Raw genomic sequence first — 16,245 nt, forward strand, 5'->3', positions numbered from 1 at the left:
AAAAGCCGGAGGCCGGGCGCGGTGGCTCAAGCCTGTAATCCCAGCACTTTGGGAGGCCGAGACGGGCGGATCACGAGGTCAGGAGATCGAGACCATCCTGGCTGACACGGTGAAACCCCCTCTCTACTAAAAAATACAAAAAACTAGCCGGGCGAGGTGGCGGGCGCCTGTAATCCCAGCTACTCGGGAGGCTGAGGCAGGAGAATGGCGTGAACCCGGGAGGCGGAGCTTGCAGTGAGCTGAGATCCGGCCACTGCACTCCAGCCTGGGCGGCAGAGCGAGACTCCGTCTCAAAAAAAAAAAAAAAAAAAAAAAAAGCCGGGCGTGGTGGTTCGCGCCTGTAGTCCCAGCTACTCGGAGGCTGAGGCAGGAGAATGGCGTGAACCCGGGAGGCGGAGCTTGCAGTGAGCCGAGATTGCGCCACTGCACTCCAGCCTGGGTGACAGAGTGAGACTCCGTCTCAAAAAAAAAAAAAAAAAATTTAGTTATATCAGTTACTTAGGCCAGAGGGATGTTAAAAGCTCTATAGGCCAGAGGGATGTTAAAAGCCCTTTCCTTTCCTTTCCATTCCGTTCCGTTCCGTTTTTGAGACAGGTTGTTGCTCTGCCACCCAGGTTGAAGTGCAGTTAGTGCAGTAGTGGCACAATCATGGCTCACTGCAGCCTCAACCTGGTTCACGCAATTCTCCCACCTCAGCCTCGTGAGAAGCTGTAACTACAGTTGTGTGCTACCACGCCTGGCTAATTTTTATGTTTTTTATAGAGACGGAGTTTCAGTATGTGGCCCAGGCTGGTCTTGAACTTCTGGGCTCAAGCAGTCCACTTGCCTCAGCCTCCCAAAGTGTTGAGTTTACAGGCATGAGCCACTACGCCCAGCCACTTTTTTTTCCCCTTTTTATTCAGTCAATTTTTGTTTCTTATATTTTGAAACTATATTATTAGATACACATATATTTATGATTGTTATTGTAGGGGAGGGAAAATGGTTTCCCTAAGTTCTTTGGCTGGGTCATTAATTTAGCTGACATGAGACAGATTAACAGGAGAGAAAAACTTTTTTTTTTTTTTTTTGAGACGGAGTCTGGCTCTGTCGCCTGGGCTAGAGTGCAGTGGCCGGATCTCAGCTCACTGGAAGCTCCGCCCTCCGGGTTTACGCCATTCTCCTGCCTCAGCCTCCCGAGTACCAGGCGCCCGCCGCCTCGCCCGGCTAGTTTTTTGTATTTTTTAGTAGAGACGGGGTTTCACCGTGTTCGCCAGGATGGTCTCGATCTCCTGACCTCGTGATCCGCCCGTCTCGGCCTCCCAAAGTCCTGGGATTACAGGCTTGAGCCACCGCGCCCGGCCAACATTTTTTGTTTTTGAGATGGAGTCTCGCTCTGTCGCCAGGCTGGAGTGCAGTGGTGCGGTCTTGGCTCACTGCAACCTCCGCCTCCTGGGTTCAAGCAATTCTCCTGCCTCAGCCTGCCAAAGTATCTGGGATTACAGGCATGCGCCACCATGCCTGGCTAATTTTTGTATTTTTACTAGAGATGTGGTTTCCCCATGTTGGCCAGGCTGGTCTTGAACTCCTGACCTCATGATCCACCAGCGGATTCAGAAAGATTTATAATTTTCTTGGATAAAGTACCTGGAAATTTTTTAGAGTCATAATTGTAGAAACTTAGAATTATCTCTTAGTTTTGTTGTTGTTGTTGTTGTTGTTGTTGTTGTTGTTTGAGACAGAGTTTCTTTCTTGTTGCCCAGGCTGGAGTGCAATGGCACGATCTCGGCTCACTGCAACCTCTGCTTCCAGGGTTCAAGCAGTTCTCCTGTCTCCGTCTCCTGAGTAGCTGGGATTACAGGCCCCCACTACTATGCCTGGCTAATTTTTGGTATTTTTAGTAGAAACGGGGTTTCACCATGTTGGCCAGGCTGGTTTCAAACTCCTGACCTCAGGTGATCTGCTCGCCTTGGCCTCCCAAAGTGTTGGGATTACAGGCGTGAGCCACCGTGCCTGGACATCTCTTAGTTTTAAAAAAAATCAACTTCTTTGAGATATAATTTGTATACAAAAACATACTTATTTTAAGTGTACATTTTGATGAGTTTTGACATATTAATCGTGTGTGAACACTAACACAACCACGGTATAGCACATACCTATTTCTCTACAATGCTCCCTGTATTCATTTTCAGTCACTGCTCTCCATCATTCTTGCCATTCCTAAGTAAACACTAAGCTGTGTCTGCCACTGTAGATTACACTTACCTTTTCTAAAGATTTGTGTCTGGCTTCTTTTACTCAGTATATTTTTGAGATTCATCCATGAGGTGGTAGATATCAATAGTTTATTCCTTTTTAATGCTGATATTTCACAATTCATTTACCCAGTTAAAGGTGTTATAATATCATTATGGCTCCTGTTGTTTGTAATGAGAAGTCAGTGACAATTCATATTCTGTTTCCTTCTGTGTATTGTGTCATTTTTTTTTCTGTAGTTTATTTCAATATTTTCCATTTATCTTTAGTTTTCAGCAGTTTGACTTTAATTTGCCCATATGCTGTTTTCTTTGTATTTTTCCTGTTTGGAGTTTTCTGAGTTTCTTGATCTGTAAAGTTATGTCCTTCACCAAACTTGTGAAATTTTCTTTCTTTCTTTTTTTCTTTTAATTTGAGACAGGGTCTCACTCTGTCACCCAGGCTGGAGTGCAGTGGTGTGATCTTGGCTCACTGCAACCTCTGCCTTCCAGGCTTATGTGATCTTCCTGCCTCAGCCTCCCAAGTAGCTAGGACCACAGGCGTGCACCACCATGTCCGGCTAATTTTTGTATTTTTTGCAGAGACAGGGGTTTGCCACGTTGCCCAAGCTGGTCTTGAATTCCTGGGCCCAAGGATTTGCCTATGCTGGCCTCCCAAAGTGCTGGGATTACAGGTGTGAGCCACCACACCTGGCCAAATTTAAGAAATTTTCTGACATCATAATTTTCAAATATTTTTTCTGCCCTATTCCCCTTTTTCTTTCTGGGACTCCACTCTCACGTGAGTTAGACCTTTTGATATTGTCCGACAGCTCACTGAGGCTCTCTTCATTTCTTTCCAGTTTTTTTTTGTTCTATTTCTCATACTGGATAATTTATTTCTTTTCTTTTTTTCTTTTTTTTTGTTTTTGTTTTGAGACAGAGTCTCACTTCTTCACCCAGGCTGGAGTGCAATGGCACGATCTTGGCTCACAGCAACCTCTGCCTCCCAGGTTCAAGCAATTCTCCTCCCTCAACCTCCCAAGTAGCTGGGATTATGGACATGTGCCAGCATGCCTGGGTAATTTTTGTATTTTTAGTAGAGACAGGGTTTCACCATGTTGTCCAGGCTGGTCTCGAACTCCTGACCTCAAGTGATCCACCCACTTCAGCCTCCCAGAAGTGCTGGGATTACAGGTGTGAGCCACCGCGCCAGGCCATATTGGATAATTTCTATTTTTTTTTTTTTTGAGATGGAGTTTCACTCTTGTTGCACAGGCTGGAGTGCAATGGTGCGATCCCAGCTCACTGCAACCTCTGCCTCCCCTGTTCAAGCGATTCTCCTGCTTCAGCCTTTCGAGTAGCTGAGATTACAGGCACCCGCCACCAAGCCCGGCTAATTTTTGTATTTTAGTAGAGACGGGGTTTTGCCATGTTGGCCAGGCTGGTCTTGAACTCCTGACCTCAGGTGATCCACCCACTTCAGCCTCCCAAAGTGCTAAGATTACAGGCATGAGCCACTGCGGCCGGCCCCATAGTTGATAATTTCTATTGATGTGTCTTCAAGTTCACTTGCTGTTCTATATCATTTCCGTTTTGCTGTTAAGCCCATGCAGTAAATTTCATATTTTCAGTAGTGTATTTTTCAGTTCTGTCATTTCAATTCTGTTTCTCTGCTAATCCCAGCACCTTGGGAGGCTGAGGCAGGAGGACCACTTGAGCCAGGAATTCAAGACCAACCTAGGCAACATAGTGAGGCCCCGTCTCTACGAAAGAAAAAAGAAAAAAATTAGCCAGGTGTTGTGGCACACACCTGTAGTTCCAGCTACCAGAAGGCTGAGATAGGAGGATTGCTTGAGCCCAGGAGTTTGAGGTTGCAGTGAGCTGTGATTGTGCCACTGCACTCCAGCCTGGGCAACAGAGCAAGACCCACTCAAATAACAAACAAACAAATAACAAACCAAGAAATAGAAAGAATTCACATTTTCTAATGGTCAAATTCTCTCCAGTTTATTATTTGTCTGTTTCTTGTTTACTCTCTGGTGCTCCAGGTAGATAACTTTTTTTTTTTTTTTTTTTTTTTTTTTTTCTGTGAGACAGAGTCTCGCTCTGTCGCCCAGGCTGGAGTACAGTTGCAGGATTTTGGCTCACTGCAACCTCCGCCTCCCAGGTTCAAGTGATTCTCCCACCTTAGCCTCCCAAGAAGCTGGACTACAGGCATGCACCACCACACCTGGCCAATCTTTGTATTTTTTGTAGGGACAGGGTTTCACCATGTTGCCCAAATTGGTCCCGATCTTCTGGGCTCAAGCCATCTGCCCACATTGGTCTCCCAAAGTGCCAGGATTACAGGTGTGAACCACTGTGCCTGGGCAGAATTTAGATTTTTTAATCTGCAGGTTGGTTGGTCTGTTAGGAGCAACTTTGCGTTTATTGGAAGGAGAAGATCTCTGGCTACATTACATTAGATGGGCCTAAGAACTGATAAACTGGTATCAGGGAGACTATTAGAGTGCCGTTGAGATGAAATGAGAGCCTTATCCAAGTAGCAAAGGAACAGAAAGGAAAGTCTTTCTGAGGTAGGATTGATGAGATTTGTTAACTGCTTAGGAATTACCCTGTTTAGGATAATTCTTTTGTGATTCATCTGTTCATCCATGTTCTTATGTATCCATAGTTTATTCTGCTGTATTGCTGAGTAGTACTCCATTATAAGACTGTATCAAATTTCTTTATATATTCACTAGTTGATAGATATTTGGGTTGTTTCTATTTTTTGTTTATTATAATAAAGCTGATCTGAGTATTCAAGTACAAGTTCTTAAGTTGACATGTTTTCTCTTAGGTAAAGTGCTGTGAGTGGGATTTTTGGCCATATGTTTGTTTAACCTTATAAGAAACTGCCAAACTGTTTTCCAAAGTTGCTTTATTATTTTACATTTCTACCAGCAACATATAAGCATTTCAGTTACTCCATATCCTCACCGACACTAGGTTTTGTCAGTCTTTAATTTTAGCCGTTCTAGTAACTGTATAGTGGTATCTCATTGTGGTTTTAATTTGTATTTCCCTTATGACTATTAATGTTGACCATTTATTCATGCCCTTATTTGTCTTTTTCTTTTTTGGTGAAGCATCTATTCAAATATTTTAAAAAGCATACTGTCTTCTTATTGAGTGGTAAAAATTACTTATTATGGTAATTGGGGAGACCACCTGTATTGACTTTATGTGGAGGAGAAACAAGCTGTTCTTAGTCATATTGTTCTGACAGGAGGTAGTTCCGTAAGTTGGAGCAAGGTGCTCTTCAGAGTTAGGCTCTTACCTTCCTGCTGGGAACTGGGAGATAGGGAAGCTGTCTCCTTTGATGTTTGCATTTCAAAAAGATGGCTCCCAGGTCCTTGAAACATTCCTGATTTGTGTGACTGTTTTTAGCCTTTAGAAAGATTTTCATATACTTGAAAAGGACGGTGAAAGAAAATTTGAAAGACAAGATTGGGGGACTGGTCGGGGGGAGTCTTTTTTTGTTATTTTCAACAGGGAGAATTAATTCTCTTATTTGTAATTGTATTTTCCCTTATACCACATAAGTGTGGCTCTGTTTCTTTACTGTCTGTTCCATTACATCGATCTGTTTGTCTTTCCTTGTAGCTGCGTAGTAAATATTGAAATAGTGCATCTTCCAACTTTGGTGTTTTTTCCAAAATTGTTTTGAATATTCTAGACACTTTTTATTTTCATATACATTTTAGAATCAAATGATCAGCTTTTACAAAAAGCTTGCTTGCAATTTGATTGGGTTTGTATTGAATCTGTAGATCAATTTGGGAACAATTGACATCTTAACAATATTGAGTCTTCTGATTCATGAACATGGAAGAGTGCTCTTTTTCTTCTTTAGTTTCTCTTGGCAATGATTCGTAAGTTTGAGAGGCTGTAGGGTTGAAGAGGGAAAGCATTCTCTTTGCCCTCTAAAGGTTCACTAAAAATTAACTGACAGAAGGCAGATGAGTAGGATAAAAAAGCAAATAAAATTTATTTCATGTGCATAATAAGCACAGGGGAGTTGCAGGAGAATGATGACCCGATGAAGTCCAGATGCTTATATCCCTGCCCTTCTTTAACAGGGAAGGGGAGATCTTAAGATAGTTGCATTTCTTTTGCAGAGACGTTTTCTTAGATAAGGGGGTTCCAAAGATAATCCCTCTTGGTGCTTCTGGAAAGAGGACCAGAGTGATGGGCTTGGGGGAAGGTTGGAGACAGACCTTGGTTCTGTGGCTTATTTCTGAGGCTTTTCCATTTTCTTTTCTTTTCTTTTTTTTTTTTCGAGTCAGAGTCTTGCTCTGTTGCTCTGTTGTCCAGGCTGTAGTGTAGTAGCACAGTCACGGCTGACTGCAGCCTTGACCTCCTGGGCTCAGAAGATCCTTCCACCTTTGCCTCCCAAGTAGCTGGGACTACAAGCATGTGCCACCACACCACTCTAATTAATTTATTTATTTTAAATTTTTTGAGGTGGAGTCTCGCTCTGTCGCCCAGGCTGGAGTGCAGTGGCATGATATGGGCTCATTGCAACTTCCGCTTCCTGGGTTCAAGCAGTTCTGCCTGCCTTAGCCCCTCCGCGAGTAGTTGGGATTACAGGCGCCCACTACCACGCCCGGCTCATTTTTGTATTTTTAGTAGAGACAGGGTTTTGCCATGTTGGCCAGGCTAGTCTTGAACTCCTGACCTCAGGTGATCCACCTGCCTTGGCCTCCCAAAGTGCTGGGATTACAGGCATAAGCCACCTCACTCAGCCTAATTTATTTTTATTTTTTGTAGAGATAGGGTCTTACTATGTTGCGCAGGCTGGTCTCAACTCAAACGCCTGGGCTCAAGCAGTCCTCCTGCCTCTGCCTCACAAAGTGTTGGGATTATAGGTGTGAGCCACCACATCTTGCCTCAGTTTTCCCTCCCTTCCTTCCTTCCTTCCCTCCTTCCTTCCTCCCTCCCTCCCTCCCTCCCTCCCTCCCTCCCTCCCTTCCTTCCTTCCTTCCTTCCTTCCTTCCTTCCTTCCTTCCTTCCTTCCTTCCTTCCTTCCTTTCTCTTTCTTTTCTTTCTTTTCTTTTCTTTCTTTTTTTTTTTTTGAGACAGAATGTGGCTCTGTCCCCCAGGCTGGAGTGCAGTGGCGTGATCTTGGCTCACTGTAGCAGCCTCTGCCTTTCGGGCTCAAGTGATTCTCCTGTCTCAGCCTCCCAAGTAGATGGGATTACAGGTATGTGCCACCACGCTTGGCTAATTTTTGTATTTTTAGTAGAGACAGGTTTTCGCCATGTTGCCTAGGCTGGTCTCAGACTCCTGTGTTCAAGTGATCCACCTGCCTCAGCCTCCCAAAGTGCTGGAATTACAGGTGTGAGTCACTTCGCCCAGCCAGTTTTCTTTAATTCAAAGCACTCAGCATACCAAAGCATCATATTTTGGGGTATCGTTTTCTGTACCCTAACAAGGCCAAGAAGACAGCTCCTACTCTTTGTATTATGCCCTCAAAATTCTAGCCACCTTGGCCTCTCTGAACCCCTGTTTTTGTCTCTTATTTAGCAACAATGCCAGCTCTGTTTGCATTTGCTGTCCCTGTGCTGCAGACTGGAAACTACCTCCAGGCAGTGAGCTGGAGCAATTGTAGGGCTGCTTTCACATGTATTCCTTTCTCAATGATCATAGTCCTGTGCTGCCTATTGTCCAGTGTTTGAAAACATTGTTTCATATGTTTTGTCCAGTTGTTTAGTTCTTTAGGGCCACGGGGTAAATCTGTCCCTGGTACTCCATTTTGGGCAGAAGCAGAGTCCTAAGTTATCTTCTGGACAGGTTAAATTTGAAGTATTTGCAGGATATCCATGCCTAGTATGTGTAGTAAACATTATCGGAAAAGGAGCTGGAAATGAAGCTAATGATTCCTGGATAGTGTAGGAGTTGATCAGTGCCCATTAATTCCTTGTGAAGGATTGGAATGGTGATGAGAAAGGAGGTTGTGGTCACAAAATAACAGAACAAAGTTTGAGGTGTTTTTTTGTTGTTGTATTTTGTTTTGAGACAGGGTCTCACTGCATCATGCAGGCTGTAGTGTGATGATAACTCAACTGTAGCCTCAACCTCCTGGGTTTAAGCAGTCTTCCCACCTCAGCCTCCCAAGTAGCTAGGACTGCAGGAGCACACCACCGTGCCCAATTAATCTTTTTCTTTTTTTTGTAGAGGCAAGGGTCTTGCCATGTTGCCCAATCTTGTCTTGAACTCCTGGGCTCAAGATATCCTCCTGCCTTGGCCTTTCAAAGTGCTGGTAGCCAGGCATGGTGGTGTATGCCTGTAGCTACTTGGGAGGCTGAGGCAGGAGAATCACTAGCGCCCAGGAGTTCGAGGCTCCAATGAGCTTACGCTCGTGCCACTGTACTCCAGCCTGGGTGACACAGTGAAACTCTGTCTCTAAAAACAAACACCAGCCACCACCATGAGCCACCTTGCCTGGACCAAAGTTTGAGGTTTTCAGTGTAGACTATCTGTGTGTTAATAAGGTTCAAGGAATGGCTTTGCTGCCAGAAAACCAGACACCGCATATTCTCACTCATAAGTGGGAGCTGAACAGTGAGAACACATGGCCACAGGGACAGGAACAACAGACACCAGGGTCAGTTGCGGGGGGTAGGGAGGAAGAGGAGGGAGAGCATTAGGACAAACAGCTAATGTATGTGGAGCTTAAAACCTAGATGACAGGTTGATAGGTGCAGCAAACCACCATGGCACACATATACCTATGTAACAAACCTACATGTTCTGTACTTGTATTCCGGAACTTAAAGTAAAATTTAAAAATTAAAAAAAAAAAAGAAAAAAGAAAAGAAAGAAATGGCTTTGTTGGTAGGCTATTGGCAAGGAATGAAGTTTAGGAGGAGGAAGAACTCCAAGGTGTTAGTCTCAAATAGATCATGAATATGGATACTGAGGTCACAAGGTTGTTGTAAAGGGTAGAAAATAAGGGATATGACTAGATGCTAAAAATTATCCATGTGGGTAGAGATGAGATGAGAGTGTAGTAGATTAGAGGTGCTGAAGCATTTTAGTCTAAGGACCCCTTTAAACTTAATAATCAACAAGGACCCCAGAGAGGTTTTGTTTATATGGATTTTATCTATCAGTATTTACTGAACCAGAAATTAAAACTGAGAAAAAATTTAATATTTATGCATTAATTTATTTTAAAATAATAATAAACCTATGTGTTAACATAATTAGCATATTTTCTATGAAAAATAGTTTTCAGATAAAAATCAGTTTAAAGAATACTGTTTACATGTTGTAAATCTCTTTCATGGAAGAAGCTTTTCTTATCTGCTATATTTAATTGCAATATGTTGTTTTGGTTGAAATATAGAAAATCTGATGATATACAGATAAGTAGTTGGAAAGCAAACAGTATTTAAATAGCTTTTAAAGATAATTGTGGATATTCATCTTTGATACTATGCCAAAACTTGACATGTTGGTGTCTTAAAGGTTAGTTGCATTGTGGGATCCAAAACCACATCAATAAACATTTTGCTTTTATTTTTAAATTAATTATTAGTATTATTATTTTATATTTTTATATTCCTGGCAAGCTGTGAGGTTTTTTTAATACTAGTACATTAAAATCTATTTGTTTACCTTGAATTTTGAATGGATATTTTATCTATGTTGTATAGGGGAAGAGAAACCTTTTCTTTACCTTTTTATGTTCAGAGATTAGGGCCTGAAAATTAAACTGACAAAATGTTATACAACCAAGAAGTTTATATGACCAGTGGGCAGTAACAGATCAGTTACATTGAAACAGCAGGGTTTGCAGTAGAGAAAGAGTTTAATGATTGCAGAGCATTGAGTGAGGACATGGGAGGAGACCCTCAAATCTATCTCCCCTGAGGAGTTATGGGCTGGTATTTTACGTTTTAAGGGGATTGTGGAAGGTAAGGGGCTAGAAAATTGAGGTCGTTGATTGGTTGAGATATGGGAGATGAAATCATCAAGATGTGGAAACTGCATTCTTTTGTGAGTCAGCTCCTCTGGGATCCTTCAGACCAACTGGCGTCAGTGGGGTCCTTCAGACAGGCTGATGTCAATAATTTCACTGCTGTGCAGGACCTGAAGTAATATCTTAAAGGGAAAACTCAATGTTTTATAATGTTCATATTTTCTATAGTACACTTAAGGGGAACTTTAATCTCGTAGCAGGGTCTATGTGATTCTGAGACAGCAGGCACCAAACACCGGTGAAGAAGCTAGTCAGAGAGCAAGCTGACCTCATGATAAACACTGCATGTGCTGCAAGCCTTGTTTATTTTCGTTTCTCCCCCTTCTTCTTCCCTGATGAATTTCGTACAGTATATAGGGACAGTTTCAAAATGACAGATTAACAGGAGGGAAAAACAGAGTTTATTTACATGTGCAATGTGCATACACATGGAATAACTCAATGGTGGGTAACTTAAAGGAGTAGTTAGTTAGAATTTGGGGTCAGTATACTATCATACGAGATTAAGAGGAGAGAGGAGAAAGCCCCTAGTACTGGGAAAACAAATGACTTCTTTTTTTTTTTTTTTTTTTTTGAGACGGAGACTCACTCTTGTCGCCCTGGCTGGAGTGCAATGGCATGATCTCAGCTCATTGCAACCTCCACCTCCTGGGTTCAGTCAGTTCTCCTGCCTCAGCCTCCTGAGTAGCTGGAATTACAGTGCTCACTACCACACTCAGCTAATTTTTTTTTTTTTTTTTTGTATTTTTAGTAGAGATGAGGTTGCACCACATTGAACCAGGCTAGTCTCGAACTCCTGACCTTAGGTGATCTGCCCACCTTGGCCTCCTGAAGTCCTGGGATTACACGTGTGAGTGACTGTGCCCAGCCATGATTCTTTTTTTTTTCTTCTGCCTTAGCCTCCCAAGTAGCTGAGACCACAGATGAACACCATGATGTCTGGCTAATTTTTGTAAATATTTTTTTTTTGTAGAGACGGGGTTTCGCCATGTTGGCCAGGCTGGTCTTGAACTCTTGACCTCAAGTGATCCACGCACCTCAGCCTCCAGAAACACTGAGATTACAGGTGTGAGCCACTGCACCTGGCCTAGTGGCACATTTTTCAAGATAGGCCATATGATAGGTTATGAAACAAGTCTTAATGTATTTTTTAAATAGAAATAATATGAAGTGTTTTCTCAGATCATAGCAGTATAAAACTAGAAATCAATTCGAAGAGGAACTCTCAAACCTGTAAAAATTAGAAATCAAACAACCTGCTCCTGAATGATCTTTGAGTTAACAATGAAATCAAGATAGAAATTAAAATTGTTTGGAATGATTGATAACAGTGACAGAAGTTATCAAAATCTCAGATACAGCAAAAGCAATACTAAGAGGGAAGTTTGTAGTGCCAAATACCTTCATCAAAAAGACAGATCACAAATTGACAATGTAATAATATCACACCTCAAGGAACTAAAAAAACAGGAAGAAACCAAACCCAAAGCTAGCAGAAGAAAAGAAATAACAAAGAACAGAACTAAACAAAATTGAAACCAAAAAATACAAAGGATCAATAAAATTAAAAGTTGTTTCTTTGAAACGATAAACAAAAATGATAGACCAGTAGCTAGATTAGCTGTGAGAGGATTCAAGTAAGCTTAGTCAAAAATGAAAAGGGAGATACCATAACTGATACCACAGAAATACAAAAGATCATCTGAGACTACTGTGAACACTTATATGTATACAAACCAGAAAATCTAGATGAACTGAATAAATTCCTGGAACACATGACCCCCCAAGCTTGAACCAGGAACAAATAGAAATCTTGAACAGACCAATAGCAAGTAGTTTGACTGAATAGTGATTTAAAAAATCTCCCAACCAAAACATCCCAGGTCCAGATGGATTCACAGCCAAATTCTACCAGACATTCAAAGAACTGATACCAATTCTACTGGAACTATTCCAAAAGATCAAGAAGGAAGGAATCTTCTCTAACTCATTCTACAAAGCCAGTCTCAGCCTGATGCCAAAGCCAGGAAAGGACACAACAAAAAAGAAAACTGCAGACCAGTATCCCTGATGAACATAGATGCAAAAGTCCTCAACAAAGTACTAGCAAAACCAAACTGAACAGCATATCAAAAAGATAATTCAGCACAATCAAGTGGGTTTCATCCCAGTGAGGCAAGGATGGCTCAGCATACACAAGTCAATAAATGTGATTCACCACATCAACCAAATTAAAAACCCTATGATCATTTCAATAGATGTAGAAAAAGCATTTGATAAAATCCTGTATCCCTTTGTGGTAAAAACCCTCAACAAATTAGGCATAGAAAGAACGTACCTCAAAATAATAAAAGCCATATATGACAAACTCACAGCCACTATCATACTGAAGAGAGAAAAGCTGAAAGCATTCCCCCTCAGAACTGGAACGAGGCTGGGCACAGTGGCTCATGCTTGTAATCCCAGAGCTTTGGGAGGCCAATTCAGGAAGATCACTTGAGTCCAGGAGTTCCAGACCAGCTTGGGCAATATAGTGGGACTCTTTCTCTAAAAAAATTTTAAAATTTGCTGGCCATGAAGATACATGCTTATAGTCCTAGTTACTCAAGAAGTTGAGGTGGGAGTTCAGGAGTTCAAGGTTACAGTGAGTTATGATCATGCCATTGCACTCCAGCCTGGACAATACAGTGAAACCCTCTCTCTAAAAAAAAGAAAAGAAGAAAATAATTTCTTTTTTTTTTTTTTTTTTGAGATGGAGTCTCGCTCTGTCACCCAGGCTGGAGTTCAGTGGCTTGATCTTGGCTCACCACAAGCTCTGCCTCCTGGGTTCACGCCATTCTCCTGCCTCAGTCTCCCGAGTAGCTGGGACTACAGGTGCTCACCACCACACCCAGCTAATTTTTGTATTTTTAGTAGAGATGGGGTTTCACCGCGTTAGCCAGGATGGTCTTGATCTTCTGACCTTGTGATCCGCCTGCCTCGGTCTCCCAAAGTGCGTGAGCCACTGCACCCAGCCAAGAAAATAATTTCTTAATGTAGTTCCTTTTGTTAGATCCCAGTGAGGTAAATATGGCAAAAAGCCCAAAGGAAAAGATTTTTTGTGTGTGAATATGTGGAATGTCTCCATTGACATAAGATGATTTTTCTAATATAAGTTTATATTTGTAGTTGACAATGTAATGAAAGTTAGAGATGTTCAGTGAGCATCTATAATATTCAAGGATAACATCAATCACAGAAGGCAACTGTCATGTTTTCCTACAATTATCCGATTGTCAGAGTGAATAGTAAGCTAGGTGGATTGACTCTGTAATGTATTTCACATCTTTTTATGTAAGAGCATCTGACTCTTCATTTATTTTAGAACTGAAGGAATATGTGTTGTAGCAAAAAGACACAGCTACCGATAAAATCCTTATCTAAAGAATTATTAGGCTGGGCGTAGGGGCTCACACTTGTAATTCCAGCACTTTGGGAGGTTGAGGCTGGTGGATCACCTGAGGTCAGGAGTTCAAGACCAACCTGACCAACATGGCAAAACCCCGTCTCTACTAAAAATACAAAAATTAGCCAGATGTGGTGGTACGCATCTGTAGTCCCAGCTACTTGGGAGGCTGAGGCAGGAGAATTGCCTGAACCTGGGAGGTGGAGGTTGCAGTGAGCCAAGATCCCACCAGTGTACTCCAGCTTGGGTGACAGTCTCAAAAAAAAAAAAAACCCACAAAGAATTGTTAGATAATGTATTTTCTGCTAGGAAGTTAATTTAGGGAAGCAATACCTGAAGATTAAGGCAGAAAATGCCCACCTACTTCTCTTTTCTATTAGATGAATATACCTTGTCAGTAGAGGGCTGACAATGTCAGAGATTGAATGAATAAGTGTAACACACACACACGCCGTCTCCCTATACATGAAATAGAGAACCAGGGATGTGTGGAGAACTGGGTCAAAAGCAATAATATGTGAGAGGAAAGGGCCTCATAAACTTCTGTTAAGCAAATTGCTCCCTTTCGTATATGTAAGGTTACTACAAAAATGGAAGGGGAATAAAAGTTTCTCTCACTGAAGAAAAGTGGGGACCAGGCGCAGTGGCTCATGACTGTAATCCCAGCACTTCGGGAGGCCGAGGTGGGTGGATCACCTGAGGTTAGGAGTTCGAGACCAGCCTGGCCAACATGGCGAAACCCCATCTCTACTAAAAATACAAAAAAAATTAGCTGGGCATGGTGGTGGGTGCCTGTAATCCAGCTACTCAGGAGGCTGAGGCAGAAGAATCATTTGAACCTGAGAGGTGGAGGCTGCAGTGAGTCAAGATCGCACCACTGCACTCCAGCCTGGGCAACAGATAAAGGCTCCCTCTCAAAAGAAAAAAGAAAAGTGGGAACGTTTCTCTTAATATGTAAATCTTGGCTGGGCGCAGTGGCTCACACCTGTAATCCCACCACTTTGGGAGGCTGAGGCTGGTGGGTCACGAGGTCAGGAGATCGAGACCATCCTGGCTAACACGGTGAAACCCTGTCTCTACTAAAAACACAAAAAATTAGGTAGGCATAGTGGCATGTGCTTGTAGTCCCACCTACTCGGGAGGCTGAGGCAGGAGAATTGCTTGAACCCTGGAGGCAGAGGTTGCCATGAGCCAAGATCGTGCCATTGCACTCTGGCCTAGGCGACAGAGCAAGACTGTCTCAAACAAAAAACAAAAAACAAAAACCATGTAACTCTTCCCAAGCTTTTCTTCTTATTTTTACCTTTCTAAAATGTAGGGGAGATAATCTAAGTATTTTCATCCTATTCTGTTCACTGATCTTGGTAATCCAGGCTTCCAGCTATAAAACTTACCATAATCAAATATAGTATAAGGAAATTCCTTTGCTGGCTGTGTTGCTTAACGGCCTCTATAGTTCTGAGTAGGGTGATCACCCATCCCAGTTTTAGCACTGAAAGTCATCCATCCTGGGAAATGCCTCAGTACTGGGCAAACCAGGACAGTTGGTCACTCTTATGCTGAGTTGGGGAGAAAGCATGTAAGAAGGGAGGAACCAAGGAAAATGAGAAGTCCTGAGGTATGAAGAGAACTTTTTTTTCCTTTTGAAGCATATTTACTATAGCTAGGAAAATTGAAAATTAATAAGCTTGTATCAGTGTGCTTAGTAGTGAATTAGTGATTTGCTGCATTAAGGGTGAATATTAAGTAGGCCTCTGGCCAGGCACAGTAGCCTGTAATCCCAGCACTGTGGAGGCCGAGGTGGCAGGATCACTTGAGCCCAGAAGTTTGAGAACAGCCTGTAGAACAAAGTGAGACCCCGTCTCTACAAAAAATAATAAACAAACATCAGCCAGGTGTGGTGGCGTGTGTCTGTAGTCCCAGCAACTTGGGAGGCTAAGGCAAGAAGATTGCTTGAGTCCAGGGGGTTGAGGCTGCAGTGAACCAAGATCATAGCACTGTACTCTGGTCTGGGCAACAGAGTGAGACCCTGTCTATAAAAAACAAACAAACAAAAAGGTAGACCCCTGTGTTTACTCCTGCATTCTTCAGGACCCATACTAAAAGACATGTTGGGAAATAAGAATGCAGAATGCCATAATGGTTTTGAATCCTCTTGAACATAGAAGAACGTTTTGCCTTCAGTGGAGGGCTTTTGTTCTAAGATGCAGTCTCTTTCCTGCTGTAAGGTTATTTTAGGAAGTGGAGATACAAACTTTTTTTTTTTTTTTTTGGAGACTAAGAGTCTTGCTTTGTAACCTAGGCTGGAGTGCAGTGGTACGATCTCAGCTCACTGCAACCTCTGCCTCCCAGTTTCAAACAATTCTCTTGCCTCACCCTTTTGAGTAACTGGGACTACAGGCGTGTGCCATCACACCCAGCTAATTTTTGTATTTTTAGTAGAGATGGGGTTTAACCATGCTGGCCAGGCTGGTCTCAAACTCCTGACTTCAAGTGATCTGCCCATCTTGGACTTCCAAAGTGCTGAGATTACAGGCGCGAGCCACCAC

General features: G+C 42.5%; 1 protein-coding gene across 2 annotated transcripts in view; it reads left to right on the plus strand.

The window, feature by feature from the left end:
* The window catches only part of RNF214 (ring finger protein 214), a 54,256-nt gene that overhangs the window by 32,190 nt on the left and 5,821 nt on the right, over positions 1-16,245 (plus strand). The gene's annotated exons all lie outside the window — the stretch shown is intronic.

The sequence above is a fragment of the Macaca fascicularis genome, chromosome 14 (assembly GCF_037993035.2).
Source record: "Macaca fascicularis isolate 582-1 chromosome 14, T2T-MFA8v1.1".
Taxonomy (NCBI): domain Eukaryota; kingdom Metazoa; phylum Chordata; class Mammalia; order Primates; family Cercopithecidae; genus Macaca; species Macaca fascicularis.